Source organism: Rhinolophus hipposideros, assembly GCF_964194185.1.
Source record: "Rhinolophus hipposideros genome assembly, chromosome: 3".
Classification (NCBI taxonomy): domain Eukaryota; kingdom Metazoa; phylum Chordata; class Mammalia; order Chiroptera; family Rhinolophidae; genus Rhinolophus; species Rhinolophus hipposideros.
In genome coordinates, this window is record NC_138049.1 from 54,947,954 (window position 1) to 54,964,495 (window position 16,542).

General features: G+C 37.8%; 1 protein-coding gene across 3 annotated transcripts in view; it reads left to right on the forward strand.

The window, feature by feature from the left end:
• Nucleotides 1–3,881: 3,881 nt before the first annotated feature.
• Nucleotides 3,882–16,542, forward strand: part of FBXL4 (F-box and leucine rich repeat protein 4) — a 70,834-nt gene continuing 58,173 nt past the window's right edge. For 2 of the 3 annotated variants that reach the window (XM_081044336.1, XM_081044338.1), the window contains exon 1: nt 3,882–4,037. The gene's annotated coding sequence lies outside the window, so the exon portion shown is untranslated. The remainder of the gene's footprint in view (nt 4,038–16,542) is intronic. The other variant, XM_081044337.1, reaches the window with a different exon arrangement.

Here is a 16,542-nt window from a genome sequence, read left to right on the forward strand (position 1 = left end):
TCCAAGCTACAGAAAATAGTACAGGTCAGAACAGTACAAACAGTAATAAGTTAGATAACTGTTTATTTTTAAAACATATTTTTAAAATATTTCAAGATATCCTTTCGAGGCCTGTGTAAATTCAGTCTAAAGTTTGGTCATATTATTTTAAAACATAGACCTAGTTTCTAGTTAGTATTCACTTACCAAAGAGATTAGAAGTTGTTCATTGGAAGCTGCAAGTTAGGAGACAAACATTCAAGTCTTGGCTTTACCAGCAACTTGCCATAAGTTTTTGGGTAAATTATCCAGTTTTTATAGGCTTTCTCTCCTCCGGTAACAACTGAAAGAATTAGACTAGAATGAACTTGAATGTCCTCTGCTGACATTTTGTCCTAGAAAGACTCAATTTCTGATCTTCAACACATAATATTAATAATGTTCATACATTTTCATACTACTTTATAAGCTTACAAAGTGCTTTCAAATAGATGATCTCTTTTAAATCTCTCCAGTGCCTGTGAGTTGGACACATTTTATAGAGGTGAGAACAAACTCAAAGAAGTTGTAACTTACCCAAGATCACAGAGTTATATACATGGCAGAGCTGGATAGACAGGTCATCCTACTCCCAAGTTCAATTTTCTTTCTACTGTATGCAAGCTCATGATAATATGGAAGTATGATTAGTTAAGTTTTTGTTAAATCATAAAGTAATGTTGTATCATTTAAAAAAACCTACTAGGCTTAGTCAGTGAACCAAGTTTCATTGACAGTCTGACACTCATTTGGGAAGTCAATCTCTCCAAGCCTCATTTTCCACATCTCTTAAAAAGAGGGTTTGGACCACATGACATTTGGGCTTATTTCTTGCTTAAATTTTTTATTTTTCTCTTCACGGCTGTGATTATTTCCAGATTAATATTAAAATGAAACATTTTTATTGACTGTAAGAGGTTAAAAAAGGTACACTAAGAGATCACTCCTACTGGTTATTATGCACTTGTATGCCTTTTAGCCACCAGCATATTAAAAATCTTGGACTAATATTATTGACTGAATGCCACTTTCCAACAATCTAGATAACAAGCTTTCACAGAGAGGTACATTATTTTAGCTGAGTTATGTAGAAAATGCATGGAGTTGCATTTTCTGAGAGGTCTTGACTTGACAGAAGACCTTACTTGAGAACCAATGATAGAAAACCTAAGGCAGCTCATTGTGAAGACATTTTTGGCCCTCGCTGCAGTGTGCTGAATGCTATCTCTACTTCTCTGATACAGTATCTTTTTGTCATGTATACTGCTTGCCCCAAAAGGTTATAATTGGTAGACATTTTGTTTTTAAATAAAGAAAAATCACTTGAAAATAGTGGAGGGTATGATGATGAGTGTTTCAAGAGTTAGAGACAAAGAAGAGTTTTGAACCTGCTCCTTCTTTGCCCGCCTCCCCGTCTGAGTAGAACATTGTAACTTTTGAAGCTAACAGAGAATGGATCACAACCAGCTTGCTGAGCTGGTGACTTTATGCACAATTAAGCTTTGTCGGGACTTTCTTTATTTGTGATAGGGCTGTTACAGCGTGGGATGCTATTCAGCTCCAAACAACATTCCATTTAATAAGTAGGCATTGGTTCACCCATTAAATCAGCGCCATCACTAACTGATAAGTATCACCCATTTCTTTGGCCTCACTTGGCACTTCTGCCCAGCAAACAAAGCATGGCAATGGCATGGCCCTTGAGACAAGAAGATTGGAGGGAGGGTAGATTGAGCAATGATGACCAAAATTCCATCTAACACAGAAATGGAGCTTTGCCCTCGTCTTTTTCTTTTCTTAAACATAAACTTGCATACTTTCCAAGCAGCACTTTAAGTGCCTTTAAAAACAAAATAACTAACAGCACCAACTACTACATCTCTTAAATACCAGTGAGATGAAAATATATGGAGGGCCATGCAACAGATACATACCAAAAGATATGCATAGGATTGTTCATAGCAGCATTGTTTGGAATAATCAAAACTAAGAACAGTTCAGTGTCCATCAGGAGTAAAATAGATAAATAAATTATGGTATATTTATACAGTAGAAACTCAACAACATGAATAATAGTCACAAACCTAATGTTGAAAGAAGCCAGACTTAAAAGAGTGTATAATGTATGAGTCCATCTATATAAAGGCAAAAACTTGGCAAAATTAATCTCTGGTATTAAAATCCCAGACAACGGATACCTTTGGAGATGAGTAAAGGGTACACATTTAGGAGAGCACATGGAGGGGTGGGGGTGCTTCTGAGTGTTGGTAACTATCTATTTTTTATCTGAGTGGTGAATACAAGGGTATGTCACTTTTCATCAAACTTTACACTCACATTTTGTGTCCTTTACTGAATATATTTTATACTTCAATGAAAAGTTTATTTGGAAATTATGTTAGAAACGAGAAACTAGTTAGACTGGATCTGAGTGCCCTGAAGGCATCAACTCAATTCTCACCTGCAACCACAAAAGAGCTATTTACTTAATTAATTAATAAATTAATTCATTATTTGTAATCCACTTTAGATTTTAGACTGAGATTTACAGAAAAGTTGTAACAAGGTTGCAGAGGGTTCCCGTATGCCTTTTCCCCTTAAGAAACCAACATTGGTACGTCATTACTATTAACTAAATCCACTCTTTATTCCAATTTCACTAGTTTCCCTACTAATGGGGGCCTTTTCATGTTCCAGAAACCCATTCAAAATGCCGTATTACATTTACTCGTTCTGTCTTCTAAGTCCTCCTCTGGTCTGCGATAATTTCTGTTTTACGTTTTTTTCTTCCCCATTAAGTTGACAGTTTCTTCAGGAATTTTGAGTTTTCTTATGTTGTCCCAAGTTTAGACTGGGTTTGTGGGTTTTGAGGAAGAATGTCTTAGCAATGAAATGCCCTTCTCATCATCAGGGTGAATGCTATCAACTTAACGCTGATGGTGTTAATTTTCACCTGGTCAAGGTAGTGTTTACCAGGTTTCTCCACAATCAAGTTACTTTCCCCTCCTTTCCATATTCTTTGGAAGCAAGTCACTAAGTGCTGCCCATACTCAAGGAATTTGGGGATTAAGCTTCAATTCCTTTCTAAAATTTCCTGTTTTGTGTACAATTTATACTGCACATCATATATCAGCTCAGTTCACATGTGCGTAATTTATAAATAAATGTCATTATTTTGCTTCCTTAGGAGCAATCAGATAGCAAGTAATGTGTAGTTCAACATCTCTTCATTATTAAATGTTTTTCTATCTTATTGGAAACTTTGTAAAAAGATAAATATGATGCAAACTAAACATAAAGGTGATGTTATATATACTGAAAATTAAAAAATGACTAAGGGAGACCGTGAGAGCGTCTTGTTCATCAGAGGTAACGACCACGGGATTCTGAATGTTGGGAGGGAAGTGAGCCTGCAGGAAGGATTTGTATCTGGGGCATAAGAAGTTTGCAAATTTGGTGAATTATACCTTTAGAAAGCTTATAACTTTGTTGCACTTTTCCTCTGATGACTTGACCACCCGTAATCCCTATGCATCACCCGACCCACAAACTCTGGACTGAAGATGCCCTAGGAGGACTACACTACAATGGCAAACTGGTGCGACGAAGGAGTTTTTCCCCGAAGTAGATTTGCAACCAGCCGGCTTCGCAGTAACGGAGCAATTTATAGGGCACGCCTGGGGCCGGGAAGCTCCTCCCCTCGGCCTAGGAGAGGGCGGTCCAGACACCACGAAGAGCTTCCTGCAGGAACAGCGCCCCGCCTCCCCTCTCGTCCCGCCCCGCCCCGCCCCGCCCCCTCCCCGGCTCCGCCCCGCCCCCTCCCCCGCCCCGCCCCGCCCCCCTCCCCGGCTCCGCCCCTCCGCGCGGCCTCCGCGGCTTCCTTCCGGGTCGCGCTGGGCAGGGCTCGCTGCGGTCACCCCGGAGCGCGGGAGTTTAGGAGCCGCCCCGCGCCCGGGGCCTCCCCATGGCGCCTAGTCGCTGGTGAAGCCCACGGCGCGCGCTCTTCCGGACCCTGCAGGGTACGGCCCTTCTTTTACTTCTCCCTCCAGCGGGTCTCCGTCTCCCTCCTGCGGCGCTGGGGATGGGCCAGGCCGGGGCGCAGCGCCGCGCTCTGGGGAGCCTGGGCGCGCGGCAGAGGTCGCCGCCGATCTCCTCCCCCGCCGCCCACGCTGCGCTTGCGAGGCTTCCTGGGGCCCCCGACAGCGGCCTACGTCCCTCGGGCGCTGCTTCTCTGCACGAGTCTGCAGCGCCCGAGGCGGCGGCCCGGCGTGCGAGCCGCGCGGGGTTGTTTACACCGGTGTCTGCGGGAGGTGGTGACCCTGCAGCCCCGCGTTGGCCCGTCGCCCGTCTGTGTACTTGGTGCTCCTGTGCCTGCCGCCTTGATTTCCTTTTGGCATCCCATCCCGAACCGGGCCCCTGCCTTTAATTGAGGACGGCCAGGAGAATCCGGCGGCAGCTTTGTTTCTGTTCAGGGGTGTCCTTCGAGGGCGGTGTGATGATGAACATCCACTGTACCTCCCGAGCCGCGTGTTGGCCAGGGGAGTGGTTTTAGACTTCCTTGATGGTTTCCCAAATGCTCGTTGCCACCAAGTCGGGAGGCAGCCACTAATTGAAATATACAAACAATTAGAAAGTCATGATAGAAACCTGTAGTCAGGCAGTTGCGTTGGCAGCGTACTGTGTCTGGCGTTACGCCCTGTAGGGCCAACAGTAGGTGCGGGGTCTTGTCTGTCCCAGGACACGAGCTGCCTTCACTGCTTCCTGGTGCCGACGCCTCACGTTCTTCCGTTCAGAATATAGGCACATTTTTTCCCCCCTTAAATCTCACTTCTTGCTGCTTTTGTCCTGTATTACATAGTGTACCTGTTGGTTGAGTAGAGGGAAATGTTCCTGATAGGTCAACACTCCTATAATCCTTTGTGAGAGAGTAGTAAGTTCTTGGGGGGAAAGGACAGTGTATTTCCAGTGGTAGTGCGTCACCCCATTGGAGGCATTCTTTAATTGTTCATTAGAATTGGAGTCCTTTTGCCACACACTTCCTGAGTACCTACTGTGTGTTTTTTTTTAAACTGCTTTCCTAAATTTTGGCTTTTCTGAACCCTGTATTTTCATGCTCTTTCCTTTTGCTACGACTCGAAAATCAGAAGGGTCAGCTCACTGTGAGATGGTTAGTTTCTTTCCACTAACACCATGGTCCAGTAATGTAATTTTAGTCCTCTGTACAATGCTAACTGCTTATCTTTTACTTTGAAATATGGTCAGTTAACAAAAACGGCTTCTATTGTGTTTGCCTCATGGACTCATCCTCTTAATTTTCCTGTAATTAGCATAATACATTTTAACTTACTGTTTCTAACTCTGGTATCCTCTTAGACCTTTTGCATGAATTGTGTATAAATATCCTGCTCTGTTTTCTTCTAGTACATTTTAATGGTCTTATTCTTCATATTTACATTTTTAACTTACCTCAATTGTATTTTAATGTAAGAAAGGAAGTAAGGCTCTAACTCCTCCTGCCCCCCAAATTGTTAGCGAATGATCCCATCTCCATTTATTGAATTCTGTTTTTCCTTACTGATATATACTATGTTTATCCTAGCCCCTAATTCTGGTATATGCTTGGGACTTCGGAACTGTTGTTCAGTGGACTGGCTTCCTTTGCTGATACCATGCTGCTCTTATTACTGGAGCTTTATGATGTGTTTTAATGTCTAGGGGTTCAAACAATGCCTGTCATCTTGTAGACATCACTAAATATTTTTGGAATGAACACATTTAGTGGGGTATGTTGATTTCCTTTTTTTACCCCTTCCTTTAGAGTTTCTTGCTTATTCTTGAAATTATTTTTATTTTATTTTTTTTTAATTTATTGGGGTGACAATTGTTAATGAAATTACATAATTTCAGGTGTACAGTTCTGTATTACATCATCTATAAATCCCATTGTGTGTTCACCACCCAGAGTCAGTTTTTCCATCACCATATATTTGATCCCCTTTACCCTCATCTCCCTCCCCTCACCCTCCTTACCTTCTGGTAACCACTAAACTATTGTCTGTGTCTGTGAGTTTTTGTTTCTCATTTATTTGTTTTGTTCTTTTGTTGTTTTTGGTTTATATACCACATATCAGTGAAATCATAGGGTTCTCTGCTTTTTCTGTCTGACTTATTTCGCTTAGCATTATACTCTCAAGATCCATCCATGTTGTCACAAATGTTCCTATATCATCTTTCCTTAACGCCGAATAGTATTCCATTGTGTATATATACCACAACTTCTTTATCCATTCATCTATCGAAGGACATTTTGGTTGTTTCCATGTCTTGGCCACCGTAAACAAAGCTGCAATGAACATTGGAGCACACGTGTCTTTATGTATAAATGATTTCAAATTCTTTGGGTAGATACCCAGGAGAGGGATAGCTGGGTCATATGGTAATTCTATTTGTAATTTTTTGAGGAACCTCCACACTGCCTTCCATAATGGCTGCAGCAGTCTGCATTCCCACCAACAGTGGATGAGGGTTCCTTTTTCTCAACAGCCTTTCCAACACTTGTTGCTATTTGTCTTGTTGATGATAGCCATTCTGACTGGGGTGAGGTGATATCTCATTGTGGTTTTTATTTGCATTGAAATTATTTTTTAGCTTGCTTTTCTCATGGTCAGTTGAATCATTGTTAACTGTGACTAAATCCTTTCTCTTGCTAATTCCGAACTCTCCATGTAGAGTTGCTCTTCGGAATTGGACATGGAGAAGCAGCTCAATTCAAAATCTCTGATTTGCATTGTGTTTTAGTAAGTGTATTGTTCTCCTCATCAGCTCCGACTCAGTATGTTATGTACCTGATTTCAGCAGCTCTAAGGGGTAAATGCATATAGAAGTGATCCCTGAGACCCATGTCTATTTGTATTTTACCATCCCAACTGGACATCTTAAATATAATGAATTTTCAAGTGTTGCAATATAATACTTAGAAACATTATTAGATCATAAAATAAATGTATACATTCTTTAAAAAAAAATCAAGTAATACATACAGAGTAGCCAAAGGAGAAAGTAAGTGTTGTGTGCCCACCTGCCCAGTAACCCAGTTCCACAGAAATCACTGTTAAATCATTTGTTCTGTCTTTCAAGACACTAAAAATACATGTGTATAAATCTACATTTGTTTCATAAATGGCAGTTTACTCTCTATAGTTATTTATAACTTCCAGTTAGTAATAACTGATGAAAATCTTTCTATGTCAGTGCATATAACATTATCTATTTACACTATTTTTTAGTATTTCATTGTAGGAATAACCCAAAAGAGCTTGGTCAAAGGCTACATACGTTTTAAATTATGACAAATTGTTCCACATTGCTCTTTAAAAGGTTGTTGTACGAACAACTTTATACAATGTTTGAGAATGCTGTTGCTGCCATATAATTGATAGGAATTGTCAAGGCTCAGATTTTACCCTACTTGCAAGCTAGCAGTCTCAGATGCTGGCAGAAGACGTGAGACTCCTGGGTCAAAGACAAAGCACAGCGGTAACAGTAGCCAGAGGATTATCATTTTCTTGTGCTGCTTCCTTGACCCCTAATTTCCACAGGGTGATGTGACGAGGGTCAGATGATTCTAGCACACACAGTAGATTGCATTACAGGAAAGGAGTCCTGAGCCTAGGGAACCCAAATCTTTCATAATAGGCTGCAAGTAAACCTGCCTGATCTTTGCCCTAGTGAGAGACGTTACCTTTATTATGCTGGAGAGTAAACAAACCTACCCTCTGCTCCAGAAGTGAACCTCTCTCTATCTGCCAAGCTGTTTGAGATACGTATATATCCTTGAAAAGATAGTCTGGAACAAAGACAGTGTACTTGCTTATCAGACATGCAGAAATGTGAGACACCTGTGAATAATTGTCTCAAAAACAATAGTTGCTAAAATGATACGATCATCTGCTAAAATGATACGATCATTTTAGTAACTTTATGGATGAAAAATGCTATTTTATTACTGTTTTAACTCTGCATTTCTTTGCTTATTAATGAGTTGAATATATGTAAATGTTTATTAGCCATTTCTATTCTTTTGTTACTTACCTATTTATGTTGTCTTTGCATAGTTTTCTGTTGAAGTGTTCCTCTTTTTCTTATTGATCTGTAATAGCTCTTTATGTGTAGTGGCTATTAATGACTTGGTCCGTCATTTGCTAGTGTTTTTACATAGTCTATACTTTTAATGCTGTTTCTGGGAGCTTTTGTTAAAGGAAATCTTTAATATATAAGTTGCCAATTCTGCTGTTTTCTTCATTTATAGACTCTGAGTTTCCACCCCAAGGTTATTAAAATACTCTTTATATGTATTCTCTTATTGGATATTTTGTTTTATATGTTTAGATTTAAAAAAATGGTTGCTATGATAATATTCTAAATTTACTTTTCTAAATGTCTGGACGTTTCCCAAAACATTTTTGCCAGGCTGTCCTTTTCCTGTTTTGATTTGACACATCTATTATGACATACTATATGTATTGTTTTCTCGAAACTGACACATCAGTAAGCAAAATATGTTAAGTTTCCTACTGTGACTATGAATTTGGTTGAATTCATCCTTATAGATTACTATGTGTAGTTGTTTGTTTAGTGGATTTTAATCTTACAAAATATAAAATACCTTTTTTTGTCCTGTGTAATGATTTTTGCCTTGGAGTCTTCATTGTCTGATATTATTATTGCCATTTCTGTCAGTTTTGTGTATACCAGATAGGTCTTTATTGCCCATATGTTTATTTTCAGTCTCTATATCATTTTGCTTTACTTGCTTCCCTTAAAAACATCAAACAGCGTATAGCTGGACTTTTATTCTCCTTTCAGTCTTCACTCCTTCCAATTTGAAACTTGTCTATCTTTTTGCATTGTTAAAAAATTGTTTTTTAAAAAGATAATTATAGATTCACATGCAATTATAAGAAACAATACAGAGTGTTCCTGTATTTACTTCATTCTTTTTCCTCCTATGATAACTTCTTGTATAACTATAGCACAGGAAATTGACATTGATACAAACTACAGATCATACTGAGATTTCATCAGTTTTACATGCACCTGTGTGTGTGTGTGTGTGTGTGTTTAGTTCTCTGCAATTTTATGTAGATCTTGTGACAACCACCATAGTTAAAATACCATTCTATCACAAAGATCCTTTGTGAAAAATGGTTTATCTTTTAATAGGAAAATTTAACCTATGCATATTTACTTTTTTCCCCAACCCCTGCAAATTTGAGAATTCTAGAACCATCTATAATTGACTTTCTGGTACCCTCATACCTCCATTTAATAAGGTGAGACTTTGACTCCTTGCCTTCCCCCCATTCTTGGATCAATTGAATTTATTTCCTTTTCACGTTACTTCTGTTTTTTCCTCTAACCATTCCTTTCAACTTTACCAGTACTGTATCTGTAATGATTTAGATTTAACTGCAAGGTCACTGATTACTTGATAATTATGTCTTCCCCTTTTTAAAATTATTTACTTTGTTTTTTTGACTAGAACATTTTCTTAAGTCATGATTTTAAGAATAGTTTTGGGACGCACACCTGCGTGTTCATAAATATTTTTCATTTTGTTTTCTATGTGAATAAGAGTTTGAATTAGTATTTTTCCTTTAGAATTTCTAAAATATTACATGATTTAGCATTTCCTTGAGCTTTTGTGAGCTTTAATCTCTTGACTTTATTTTATATGAATATTAGGTTTCTTGCTTCCTGGTTCTAGGTCACTTATCATTTTTTTTTTCATTTTCATTTTCAATTTATGTTTGCCACAATGTTTTCAATTTCTGAGAACTTTTTAAAATTTTTCTTTAATTAGCTTGCCCTTATTTTATGGATCCTGTACCCTATGAATTCACACTAAACGTGATAGTTATTATTTTAAAACTATTTGCCTATTTTTTGCATTAACTTTTTTTTTAACTTTTATCTGTTTAAGTGTGTTTTTCCAGGACCCATCAGCTCCAAGTCATGTAGTTGTTTCAATCTAGTTGTGAGGGGCGCAGCTTACAGTGGCCCATGTGGGGATCAAACCGACAACCTTGTTGTTCAGAGAACCGCGCTCCAACAAACTGAGCTAACCGACTGCCCCTGCATTAACTTTTAGTGGAGACCATTTACTCTAATTATTGGACTTGTTTCCCCGGTGTTTGAGGTGGTGAATTCTACTCATATATATAAATGCAGATACATACTGATTGGTTTGTTTTTGATTGGGAGTCTAGTTTCTAAAGTCCTGAAAGTCACTATTCTCTTTTCTGGACAGGTAGTCCCCTAAGGCCAGGGGAGTGGTTGGGTTCTGGGATCAGGCTGAATCCCAGAACGAAGGGGCAGGACACAGCAACTTCATGTTGGTCAAGAACTGACTAATAGGACACCCATAAACAAGATGACCCTAGGATATCAGATCTCCAACTTGACTTGTTTGGATCCAAAAGAAACACTGAAAACAAAGGCATACAGAACAGTTCCATTGCCTTAAGAATTCCTTTGTGAGGTCCTTTTTCAGTTATTGTGTTCAACCCCGTCTTCTCCCCTGACTTCATGTCAACCGCTGATCGGTTTGCCTTCCCTATAGCTCTGCCTTTTCCAGAGTATCATATAAATGAAATTAAACAATAGGTAGCCCTTGGGCGTGGCTGCTTTCACTTACAAAATACCTTTTAAGACGCATTTATGTTCTTGCCTGAATAAGTGTTCATTCCTTGCTATTGTTGAGTAGTATTTCATTGTACGGGTGTACCACTGTTTATCCATTCCTCTGTTGAGACAGCCTTAGATGTTTCCAGGTCGGAGTGATTATGAATAAATCTATAAACATTTGTATACAGGTTTTTGTTTTAAATATACATTTTCAGTACAGTTGGGTAAATACCTAGGAATGGGATTGCTAGATGGTTTGGTAAGGGTATGTTGAACTTTATAATGAACTGCTGTACTTTTCCAAAGCGGTTTTATTTGGCATTCCCACTGTAAACCTTTGCAGCATCCAATTTGATATCATCTTAAAATTTGATTAATCTGTAGTTAACTGTTCCCACATGTAAAATACTAAATACTCTTTGTCCCAGGGTTTGCCCTTTTGACACTATCCTTAATACTACTATAAAGAATGTTTGCTAGGACATACAAGAATAGGCTATAGAAGAAAAAAAAGGTAAACAATAAAAATTGAAAACTTTTTAAAAGATGTTATCAAATAGATGAAAAGGCAAGCACAGACTGAGAAATATCTGCAAACCACATATCTGATAAAGATTGTATTTAGAATATGTAAAGAACTCTTACAAGTCAATAGTAAGAAAACGAAAAAAACTGATTTAAAAAACCAGCAAAATAGACATTCCACTACAGAAGATACAAATGGTAAAGAAGAACCTGAAAAGATGCTCCACATCATTACTAGTCAATTGAGAAATGGAAATTAAAATCACAAGATATTATCACCCACGTAATGGAACGGCTACAGACTGACAACATTAGCTGTTGGTGAGGATGTGAAGCAGCTGGAACTCTCATATATCGCTGGTAGGAATGGAAAATGCTACAGCCTTTTTGGAACTATTTTGGCACTAGAAATAACCCAAATGTCTATCCACAGGTGAATGGATATGTCCACATAATAGATATGATCTGGCAATAAAAGAACAAATGCCTGATATGCGTAACTGGGATAAATTTCAAAGATACACTGAGCAAAACAGACAAAAGAATACATATATATTTCACTAATATCTAACTCTAGAGTAGAGGACAATCTAATTTATAGTGACACAAAGCAGATCAGTTTTTACTTGGCATAGAGAGTGGATTGGTGGTTGAGAGGCGACACCAGGGGGTCTTTTGGGCTAATAGAAATATTCTGTATCTTGGTTTGGCGGTGATTACATTGGTAATGTTTTTCTCTGAAATTAAGACCTAACTGGAAAATAAGCCCTAGCATGATTTTTCAGGATGACATCCTTTGAACATAAGACCTAATGTGTCTTTTGGAGCACGCCTTAGTATAAGACCCGGTCTTATTTTTGGGGAAACACAGTGTATGTCTGTCAGAGCTCATTGAATCGTATACTTAAAATAGAGTACATTTTTTTGGAGTGTAAATTATGCCTCAAAGTTAATTTAACAGTATTACACTGTTTTAGTTAATTACTTTTTTAATTTGAATGGCTAGTGGTGACATACTACCTTGGATTTTTGTTAGGAAGGCTAACTAAATTCAGTATGGTTTTACTAGGTAAAATGCTGCTTAATATATGAAAATGTAGAACTAGTATTTGGCTAAAGTAAATTCACATCTACTTTGTAGTTTTCATAGCTAGAAAGAGAATTTTTTTTCTGTCTTCAGTGATTCCATTAAAATTATCCTCAACCAGAGATCCCTAATTTTTTAGTTATATTCTAGGTTTTAGTTAAATATACATTGTTTATCTGCTAAAGATTTAGGGTTATTCTAATTATATACTTCTTCCCATCCAGATTATTTATTCTTACCCATCATTAAAGAATTAGGAAAAGGTAAACTATAGATAATACATTATCTAAGGTATGTTATACTGTCATACCTGTATAATTAGAAGCATGTCCTTTGTCACTCGGTGACATAGTACCTTGGGCAGGAAGAGGGTTTCCAGATCGATAGTATCAGAAAATCACAATTCACGTCTCCTACAGCTCAGCTTTAAAACAAAACAAAAAATTGACTCCTTAATTCCTTTTCCTTGCTGCTGAAGATTACTAACACCCCTGCCAGTTCTGAAAATGCCCCTGGAATATTTCATAAGTTTAGATATGCTTGTTTAGGAAAGAATGAGGAGAAAAGATTTTACAGAATTGACCATTATCAAATTCTAGTTTAAATTCTAAATTTTATCCCTTGTTTTCTGACAAGCTCATTCCTAGTTTGACTTCTTAGCACTTCTTGGTAAGTCCTCGCCATTTGTTCATTAACTCTGGAAGTTTTGAAGAGCCACGTGTGTCCCAGTACTTTTTGTATTTTTGATGCCTGCTTTGATTCCTGGAGAGAGAGAGGTACTGTTTGCCTCTTTGATTTTTCCTCCACCTATAGGTTTTTCGTTCTTATTGGTGTCCTGGACTTCTGCTTTATTTGCCTGGATTTCTAGGAAGCTTTGAAGCTGGGTAGAAGGTTGTATTCTCCCTGTTCATCCACCTGGTTTAGTTAAGAACTTTACCTATTTATTCTATATTGAAAACTTGAGTAAAAATTGGAATCATAATAAAAAATGTATTCATTGGAGGAGAATTTACTTAGAGGAAAAGAGAGGCACATAAACTCACAATATTCTACTCCAGTAGTCTCCTGACAATGTTACATTTTTTCAATGTAGTACATTGGAATGTAAATAATTATGATGAAGAAAAAGGGTGCTTTTGCTAATACCCAGCCTTCGCTCCTCCCCAGCATATCTAATACCAGAACAATATCAACCTGTCTTTTTACCCTTGCTCTTATTGCCTTTTATGACCTGTCTGTTCCATCTTGATCGTGTTATCCCCTTGTTAAAGAACTTTTTCATCTACTTTTTCCAGTTTCCCATAATCACCTTATGGTCTTAACACAGGTTTAGTGTTAAAAAAAAAAAAAATCATTGTATTTGAGAAAATAGCTTTCTTTACCTCTGCAGTCATCTCTTTCATGAATTTTTCTTTAATTTCAATCAGAGTTTCTTTGTGGGCAAGGTCAAGTCTTTTCCGTACTCAGGGGCTGCTTTTGTACTAACAGAAGTTACTACTTTCTTACATTCTCTTTGAACAGTAAAATTTCAATATGTATACTATTCCTTATTAAATGGCTTCAAAGAAGGTCATACATTTGATTCTTACCTATTGTGTTTTGGTTTTTATGATCCATTTCCCCCCTTTTTTTCTCTATATCAAGGTAAGGAACTTTTTTTCATTTGTTTGGTCTACATGTACTTTATCTTGAAGAATCACTGGTTTCGTTTCTATGTTTATGTTCATTCTCTCCTGCCATCTTCTCGACCAGTACTCACAAAACATAACAAATGTTTATTGAGAATGTATTGGCCTGTGCTAGGTCCTATAGGTGTAGTTATAAGACACATTCTTTGAACTGGAAGAATTCACAGTCTGAGTAGAAAATTATCTCAGCATATAGGAAATGACAGATAACATGAAAGAGCTAATAAAAGTGGGTGGTGGATAAGGTCTGCACCTGACCTTCAAGCATGAAAAAAGGTGCCAAGCTGAGGAAGAGCGAGGGCATTCCAGAGCAACCCAGCCTGGGTGGCAGGCTTGGAGACGCTCAGGTGGGAAAGCAGAGGTATAATTCTGGTGGATGTGCCGCACGTGAGTGGGTATGTGGAAATAGAGGGGAAAGGGAGAAGACTAGTGCCAAGAGAGGTAGAACGTTCCTGTGTATCATTTTATCAGAAAGACAGTGGTCCTTTAATGTACCTCTATACATTTGAGAATGAGGAAGAAGGTAACTCAGAGAGGACTGAGAAGCAGTTATCCTAGAGGCAGAAGAAGACATAAGAGTGTGTGGTGCCACAGAAACCTAGACGGGCAGGCCAGGACAGAGGGCTGGTTATGAGTGTTAGCTATGCACCAAATTCAGATATACTTCCACTCTTCTCGATTAATAATTTCCTCCATTCCTCATGTCTTGATTTCTAGGTTCAACCTCAAAATAGTGTTTCTTGATCAGTTTCAGCAGGATACAGAAATATAGCAACATTTAAGGTTCCGCCTTTTTCTTGATTTGTTACCACATTATGCACTCTTTCATTTTAGTATTATGCTGCAAAGCTACCTAAATGCTCTTCCTCCCTCCCCCCCTCTCATTTTGTTGACATGTCTCTGTGGGATATTTCTCAAGTTAAGATTTGTGTTGTGACTTGCCCTCAATATATGACTATGCCTTTATTGTCTGTCCATTTTATCTTTTTCTATATCTTTTCACTTTAAGAATCCTCTTTGGGTTTTCATCGTGTTTTTCAGGTTCTTTCATCACACTATGAACCTAGCCTTTGGGTGGTCCTGGCTCAAGTTCATTTCCATTGCCTCCTTTTGTTTATTTCATGAAAAGTCCATTTCCTTCCTTCGTTTTCCTCTGCTGAAGCACAAGCCGTCTTCTCTGCAGTTCCTGCCATCCTGCTTCTCTCCGCCTCATCGACTCCCTATCTCACTTCAAATCTCAGTAGTAAACATATGTTCTCCCTTGTCTATACCTCTTAATTTCTCTTTCCACTGTTAGTGCTTTCTCTGTAATTGTATTATTTAACTTTGTTAAGCATTTTATAATATGAAAGATGTAGTTGAAAATAAAGTTGTAATAAAATCATGTCCTGTAAAGCAAGTTGTTTCCCAAGGAGTATGAAAGTCTCATGATACAAGTTAAAATGGCTATTATTTTGTATTCCTCGATGATGATAGTAAAAAAGTTCAGTGTGTTACAGAGAATTTCTCACCTCAATCATTGTTGATCAGTGTTTGGATTAAACAATTAATGAAATAAAGATCACCCTATTTCTAATTTAGACTTTTTGTTAAGTGGAAAATAATATTTATATATGTTGTGAGCGTCTTTAAAATGCATTTTGAATGAACTGGGAAAGAAAATGTCTCCCAAAAGGTATATTTTATGAGCACCCTTTTGGACAGATTAGTGTACGAGACTAATGATTATTTGTTTGCACAAAGTGGGAAAAATCATTTTGTTTTTGAATCCCGTTCCCCTCACAAAATAGTTATGGTATCTTCTGTATTGGGTTTATTGACCATTGGGATGTTTATTGGTTATCACAAATTGCCTCCATGCCGTGGCAAAACTCCAGATGTGCATGGACAGTTTGGACTTTGTATTGGTTATAGCTGCCCACATGCGTCCTGAGACTGTAGCTCTATTCCCTTTTCCAGCTTCGTTTTCCAGGGAAAAGAGTGAGCTATCCTTTCTTCTCAGAATGTTCTTCCCCAACCCCAAAACACGTTTGTGTGTCATCTTAGTTGACTGAAAAGGAGTTTAAAATCAATGAAGGATGTTTGCAATGGGCTTGCACGTTCCTCTTTTTTATTTCTATGCCTTGTTTATTTTCAAAAACAGGTTTTAACTTCATTGCATTTTTCTGAATAGTATTGCTGATAAAAGAGTAAATATATTTGCTTTTTCAGTGTTCCACACCCTGCTTTTACTCCTTTCAGAAATTTATTTTGTCATTTTAGCTTCATCTCACAAAATATTAACTCTAAAAATTGTTATTCATAGTTGGAAAAAATAAAGCATCCATTTACATTTCTCTTGTGTACTAAAGAAATTTGAACATATATATTTATAGTTTATAACTCATTTTTATATGTTGCCTCAGTGCAAAATTTTATTTAACTTTAACACAGCCTTAAAATGATATTGTCCATATGATAGTCTTGCTGCTTTTGATATTATCCCATAGTCCACAGTGGTAAAAGCTCGCTGGGAAACAGTTATAAAGTTTGTGGTTG